The 7570-nt window shown below is 46.0% G+C and overlaps 1 long non-coding RNA gene across 1 annotated transcript in view; it reads left to right on the top strand.

Moving 5' to 3' along the window:
• The first annotated feature begins 3186 nt into the window (after positions 1-3186).
• The window catches only part of LOC128351810 (uncharacterized), a 74508-nt gene continuing 70124 nt past the window's right edge, over positions 3187-7570 (top strand). The window contains exons 1-3 of the long non-coding RNA XR_008320054.1: positions 3187-3691; positions 5037-5119; positions 7413-7554. This is a non-coding gene — a long non-coding RNA (uncharacterized LOC128351810). The remainder of the gene's footprint in view (positions 3692-5036; positions 5120-7412; positions 7555-7570) is intronic.

Below are 7570 nucleotides of genomic sequence, written 5' to 3'. Positions count from 1 at the left end.
TAGCTGTTCTTCTGTCAGCCAAAGAGGACTGAAAAGAAATTTGCTGAACCCCAGTCCTCATGGCCATTCTCAGGGTGATGGATGACATTTTAACAGTTGCAGTTGTCACAGACCTTTGTTTGTTCTCTTGGCCAGCAGTAAATGCTTATGTTACAATATCTGGCATTTCCTCAACAGCTGAGTGCAAATTGAGCAAAGTGCACATTCTAGAACGGCATATTCAAGACAAAGAATAAGAAAAAAGAATTATTTGGCTGTGACGTCTGATTGCCAGCTCCCTCCTGCAGTGGGTCAAGAGTCTACATGAATCTCCAGTCGCTTGTCAACTTCCTTGTTGAGCTGCATTCTGTGGTCAGCTTAGTCATTGTAGCAGATGTGCCAGTTGGCAGCTGGACAACAACCCAAGCGGGGGGGGGGGGTAGCAACCCAAGCCAGTTAGTTGCAAGGTCTTCCATTCAGACACTGCAGGACTTTGCTTTGCAAATGCAGCACGCTTCTCAGAAGCTTTTCATAGATCTGCAAATACAAGGGCTTGTTGCTGAACTAATTCCTTACACCAGTGAGAGCCACACCGCAGGTGACATTCAGCTATCATCAGTGCTAACTGTCAAAAATAGCAGCCATGGGCCCCCCAATCTAGATTGGGACCACCGAGGTAGGAGAGGGGCTTTAATCCTTTCCCCCTGCCATGGTCTCAGCCCAGACTGCAACCCTGTGTTGATGGAACTGCCTCAGGGATGATTGGTCAACACCCCCAGTTTGGGCAAATGTGGGGAATTTAGCTCAAAAAGCGTCTGCAGTTCCAATCTGCCTTAATTTGTGCAAGCGTATGATCTCAACAAAATTGGTCTGAGAGAGGTTTTAATTAACAAAAGGAGTTTATTGTAAGAAAAACAAATAAAAGCAATAGGACTAGGCTACTAGGTAGCCACCTAATGGCACAGCGGGGAAGTAACTTGCTTAGGGAGCAAGAGGTTGCTGGTTCGAATCCCGCTGGTATGTTTTCCAGATTATGGGAAACACCTCTATCGGGCAGCAGCGATATAGGAAGATGCTGAAAGGCATACTCTCATACTGTGCGGGAGATGGCAATGGTAAACACTGATGGAGCCAGCATGGTGTAGTGGTTAGAGTGCTGGACTAGGACCGGGGAAACCCGAGTTCAAATCCCCATTCAGCCATGATACTAGCTGGGTGACTCTGGGCCAGTCACTTCTCTCTCAGCCTAACCTACTTCACAGGGTTGTTGTGAAGAGAAATTTAAGTATGTAGTACACTGCTCTGGGCTCCTTGGAGGAAGAGCGGGATATAAATGTAAAATATTAATATAATAATAATAATAATAATAATAATAATAATAATAATAATGATGATGATGATAATACCCCTCCTGTAGTCTACCAAGGGAAACCACATGGCTCTGTGGTCACCAGGAGTCAACACCAACTCGACAGCACAACTTTACTTTATCTTACTAGGTGATCCTAGCATAAAAGTACTAAAAATATGTTTAAAAATATACTGTTGTAAGTCATGTTTGGCTTAATGTTCCAAATTATGTGTAAATTCCCAGGTGGGTCAGAGAGAGTTACTTTAAGATCGTGGGTAAGGTTTCAGATATTCGAGAGAGGGATAGATTCAGCTCTGAAGGAGCTAGGCAAGAGGCTATATCACCTGTCCTCATGAAGAACCAACTTGGGCAGCTGCAGACTAGCATCCGTCTGGGGAAAGCAGGAGAGTTGTAGGAATTAGTGTGGAAGGAAGCCCATGAGAATGGCTTCTCAATGGACCCAGCTCCCTGCATCTGCTAGGTAAGTTGGCTGGATTGGTACACGGACCAATCCAGGTAGTGATTTCAGCTCAGGTGGCCTCAATAGAGAGGGGCGCACACCAAGGTGGTCTGCTGGAGTTCTTGTAGCAGTGGAGTCCAAGTGGAAGCCCACTGAGTCATGGGGTTAGGGATACTTTATATCCCAAAACATGCCTTGGAGGCACTTTGCTGTAGTCATGCTCTGCTGAATAGGGGAGTCCACACAGGCTTTTTCCGATGAGCGTCCTTCCTGAGTAGGAAGGTGTGTGAATTGCCTATTGTATTCAAGGCTGATTGTGACGACAAAGTGCTGGGAAGGGCTTCAGAGTAGTTCCATCAAAAGTTTTGATGTGCACCTTTTCAAAGTGACGTCACTGACTCATCCCTATCGTGAAGGAGTCTTTTGCTGCACTTGTCTTTATCTGCCTTCCCTTCCTGGCCTAATTGCTTCATTTGCAACAGGTGTTATCTCTCTTGTGAGAAGATGAGGGGAGTTTTAGAGTTCATTCTAAGTCCAAAGTGACTTTGGATGCCAGATAACTCGCAATAGCTAGTTCTGGAATCTGCTTAACCAGGCCCCACATAGGGAGAGGGGTGTGTGAAGCTAATCCCCTTTGCAATTTGTGTTACTTGCAGTCCAAATCTAGGGGCGGCCAGTCCACTGCCAACTATGTGACTTGTCCCCATGTATAACATAAACTGGAGCTCACATTGCGGTACAGCTCCTGAGCATAGCAAAAGTGCAATCTCTAAGCTTGGAAATGCAGTTGCAATCAGGAAGGCTTCTGGGAGCAGGCAGAATAAGCTCAGCTGGTAACACCTGTGGCTGCTATTTTTAAAAGAAAAGTTAAGCCAGTCAGTGCAATTGATAGACTTAACACTGCATGTAGTTTGGTCTTTACAGTATCATTATGAACAACACTGAAGTAACAGGCCTGGGCTACACATTGAGGCCATTCACATGACCAGGCAGGGTGGGGAGTGGGTAGGCAGGAGGAAGGCTGCACAAATCTTACCTTGCCCTCAGCTGGGCCATGGAACATTTCTGGGAACGGGAGTGCAAACTGTACTCTCAGACGATCCACAGGCAGTGCGGCACTCCGGAGGCCGGGATGACATGTCCTGGCCTCCAGGTATCCCACAATGCACCATGCACTGAGTGCAGTGTATTGGGGGATTCCCACAGGAGACAGACGCTCTAGGTGTTTGTCTCTGTATCTCTTTGAACTGAACGTAGCCTCAGGAGAAACAGGATCAGGAAGCCTGGGTTAAGGGAGTGCTTGCTCCCTTAACCCTGACTAGGAGCTGGGCTATAAAGCTGGACTAGGTGGCACTGCCCTGCTGGGATCAGGCCCAATCCCGAGCATTCTCATGCACAGCCAAATCCCAGCTTGAGTTAGGCTGCACATGAGCACAGCCTCAATGTGTATTCCCCACCCTCCAAAGCTTCCCACACGGTGTGGTCTGGGGCTATCGCAAAAAGAATTTTCTCACCAGCATCGATGTCTGTTCCCTTGGCTGACAGTAGTACAATGATCTTGTTCTAGTGCTGTTCTCTAAAGGATTGAAACCAGCATAAGAAAGACAGCAGACATTGGCTTTCTATATTAGAAGAGAGTGCAATGATTTGTGGTAGGAGCACTATAGGCCATGCTGGGGACTGCTAGAGAGCCTGATCAGACATTTAGGCCTTACTTGTTTGTGCCAGTAAGCAGAAGAATGAACATCCTCCTTAAATACTGCATCAGACACCTTCGACTTTTACCAGGCCATATTGTTTAAGAGACATATTAGGATATATGGATAAAGGAATAAGCACTGAGTGGAACATTGGGTGAAACTACAGAGCAAATGAAGATCACAACCATCTAAATGGACAAGGTAGGCAATCCATCTTCTTTTAGAGTTAAGGGCACTTCACAAAAGCATGTACCTGATTTCCTTGCCATTTGATTACTCATGTCTAGCGTTGCCATGTGGAAAAGAGGACAGGTCTCCTGTATTTTAAGAGGTACACAAAAAGGGGGATTTCAGCAAGTGCTGCTTTTCTTCCCTCTGCATAGAAAGATGTACCTGCTGAAATTCCCTCTTCTGTGCCTCTGAAAGATTTAGAAGACCCCTTCTCTTTTCCATATGGCAACCCTACCATGGCACGTGTCATGCATCATGGTGGAGTCAGGGCTTCTTACGGGTGGAGAGAGAGAAGAATGGCCTGGAGTTTTTCATGGCTGGACCTTGCTTAGTTAGGTCATCTAGCATTTGGTGGAAAGGGGAGACAAAATGATGAGAGTAAGTGGAAGTCAATCTCAGACATACAGCCCAAGCAGAGGCAACAAGCAGCAGGACTGGAGGAAATGAGGACCCAGAATGAGGTTTGCAGGACTGGGTGGTAGGCAAAGGGCTGGTTCAATTTCAGCCAAAGAGAGAGAGGGACAGGCAGAGAGGAAGGCAAGGAGCCATTTGAGTGGCACACGGTAGGTGTTTTTTTACACCAACAAAATCTCCTAATAAGAAAGGGACATTATTTAGAGACAGGAGAGGCTGAGAATCAGTCAGAGAGAGTAATGGAGCAAGGTGAAAAGCCAGTCAATCTACTTGGGCCCAAGGAGGGGGATGCCTTTCTTCAGATAGCCAGTAGGCCCATTTACACATTATGTTCAACACTCATATGAGTGTACAGAGTACACAGGCACATCATTCACATGTTATGATGAATGCAGGTACAGAAGTACAATTCCTATCTGTACCATGCATCAGAAGGGCCTGTATCCAGGTTCACTTTTAAAATGAACACAGATACATGTGCACGAATGTGCAGACATCTGTACACTTGTACAGCATAATGTCCAAATCATGCTAGTGGCTCAAGAAGGAAGCCTGTTGCTTGAGTATGGCTGATAGCCCTGACACAGCGCAGTCTTTGAAAACTTGCTGCTTCACATGCGGAGTCACTTCAGTGAAAACTGCTGGGATTTTTCTGTGTAGCTAAGCATTGTTTCTCTTCTTGCCTAAGGCATACTTAACTCTGTACGCATGTTTCTATGTTTGGTCCTTGGGATGGAGTCCATTTTCAGTTCTGTTGACTGGTTGTTTTATCAGTTGGTTTCGCTCTTTCCCTCTTACAGAAGTGACTGTAACCGTGTTAGCTAGTGTTAAGAAATAAATAATTAAGATATTGATTCTGCTACTAAAGTTAAGCCCCTTGTTTAATTCCATATAAATCAAGGAATCACTCTGCAACAAAAACCATTGTGCCTTGATGGAGATAAAGTGATGTGAAAGATCCATCCTCAGTATTTGATCTATGAGGTAATCTAGTTCATACGTTCAAGTCACCACTTGATATTTGCTGTCATGTGTGAGCCAGCGCTTGTTCTAAACCCCCAAAGATACAGCTCGCTGGCATATCTGTCCCGTCCCAAGATCCTGACTAGTATTGTCTGCATGTGGCCATGATGCACATTGCCATTCCTGTGTATAATACTAAAAGGTGGCTGCCTAACACCATCTGCTTGGCGGGGTGGGGGGGGGAGTGAATGTTGATTAGAAACAGTCGCATCACAAGTAGGCCATCCATTTCAACTAATTTGTTTTGTGAAATGCTGCCACCATTCCACATTTTTCTCTCTCTTGCATGTTTTTGAAATATCAAGCAACAATATCAACAGATTGCACGAATCCAACAAGCATCTGTAGCACCTGCTTCACTTGCGTCTCACACAGAGGAATGAAAAATGAGGCAGGCTTGACAGATGTAACTGTCACAGACTGAATGGAGGACACTCACTCTGAGACAAACCTGGAGTGAAAGGAAAGGAAGAATAAAAGATGGCTTTTATTAAAGCAGGAAATGTTTGCTCTGCTTTTAAAAATCCATTAGTTGTTCTTGGCCTTTGAAACCCACAGTTCACTTGGAGAAGCATGGTGATCTCAGATTGATGGTGCCTTCTCACACCCTCAAATATACCTAGCCCCAACAACCTGGATGGCTTTAAGAGGGGTTTGGATAACTTCATGGAGGAGAGGTCTATCACTGGCTACTAGTCAGAGGGCTATAGGCCACCTCCAGCCTCAAAGGCAGGCTGCCTCTGAGTACCAGTTTCAGGGGAGTAACGGCAGGAGAGAGGGCATGCCCTCAACTCCTGCTTGTAGGCTTCCAGCAGCATCTGGTGAGCCACTGTGTGAAAAAGGATGCTGGACTAGATGGGGCTTGGGCCTGATCCAGCAGGGCTGTTCTTATGTTCTTATGCCATAGCTCAAAAGTAGGGCACACACGCTTTGCATGTGCTTCAGGTTTCCTCCCTGGCATCTCCACAAAGGAGGGGTTAATACCCATCTTAAACCCTGGAGCGCTGCTACCTGTCAAAGCAAGAGGCAACAATGGTCTGTCTCAGTACGACAGCTGTATATTTTTTACATCTTTTCAAGCTCCTATTGCCCCATCATCCCAGAGAGAAAACTTAGGAACAAGATGCTACAGACTGGTGATCACCATGTATGAACAGAAATGTTTCCTTTCTTATGAAAGGACCTGATCCTCACTAGTCCCACAGAACACAGGATTAGGCTAACTGGATCAGACCAAGTAGAGATGTGCAAATTGATTCGGGTCAAATTGATTTGAGTTCAAATTGGGGTGATCCGAGTTATTTGAACTTGAATCAAATTGCCCCAGTATAAAGGGCCTGATTTGAGTTTGAATCAAATCATCCCCAATTCAAGCTCGAATGAATTTGAGTGATCTGAGTGGCAAGTGCCATTTTGGAGGACCGTTTTCCCCTTGCAGATTGGCTTTCTGGCACTGGCTAGCAATTGGCTTGAGATCTCCTTGCTTCTTGGTTGGCTTGTTATCATTAAACTCAAGTATTGCCATGAGCAACTGTGCCCCTATTGGCTGGGGGGAAGGAGCTGGGATGGGGAGGCCAAAGGAGGGATTTTCAAAATGGATTTAAGGGGCAGCTTGGAGGAAGAGAGAGAAAGAGACCATTTATGCCTCAGGAGAGAAGGCTCTCAGAGAGAGACTACAACAGCAGCAGAAGCACTAAGAGCAGAGACTGGTGGTGACGGCCTTTGCCTGCCTGCCTAGCCCAGTGAATGGAAAGGGAGAGGGAGAGGGAGAGATGCGCCAGCAGTCTCCCTAATTTTTAATCCTTTTAATTTGCAGTGCCAACAACAGATTTATTTTTTCCCCTGTTTTTTAAAAAATTGTACCAGCAGCCCTCAGTGGCTTTAATTGGGTGCTGCTTAGATTTTGTTTTCTTGCTTGTATCCAGCCCACAGTGGCTTTAATAACTGGGTTGCTGTGCTGTTCCCCCCCCCCATTTTAAAAAATGTACCAGCAGCCCCCAGTGGTTTTAACTGGATGCTGCTTTTTCTTTCTGTGTCTTTTCTTTTTCTTCTTGCTTGAAGCCCCCAGTGGCTTTAATAATTGGGATGCTATACTTCTTATGCAGCCCCAAGCTGCACCTTTGATGCTGCTGGCTGGGTGTCTGGTGGATTCATTTTTGTTTTTTGTAGACTGGTAAATTCTGTCTGGTGTCCAGCCTGACAGACTCACTTCTCCCTTTTGGGGTTTTTGTTTTTGTTTTGATTATTTGGGTAGGTGGATGCCTGACTCGTGCCAACCTGCCCTCCCGCCACCTGTTGAGTCCCAGTGTTTGCTCAGACCAAGAGTGCCTCTGAGAGCAACACCTGGCAGACTGCAGCCAACGATGCTGGAAGCCCCCAGCAGAAGACTCCAGAAGGTAAGACACCCCCCCC

Source organism: Hemicordylus capensis, chromosome 3 (genome assembly GCF_027244095.1).
Source record: "Hemicordylus capensis ecotype Gifberg chromosome 3, rHemCap1.1.pri, whole genome shotgun sequence".
Taxonomy (NCBI): domain Eukaryota; kingdom Metazoa; phylum Chordata; class Lepidosauria; order Squamata; family Cordylidae; genus Hemicordylus; species Hemicordylus capensis.
Note: the sequence above shows the minus strand (reverse complement) of the source record. Positions and strands in the feature narration are given on the sequence as shown.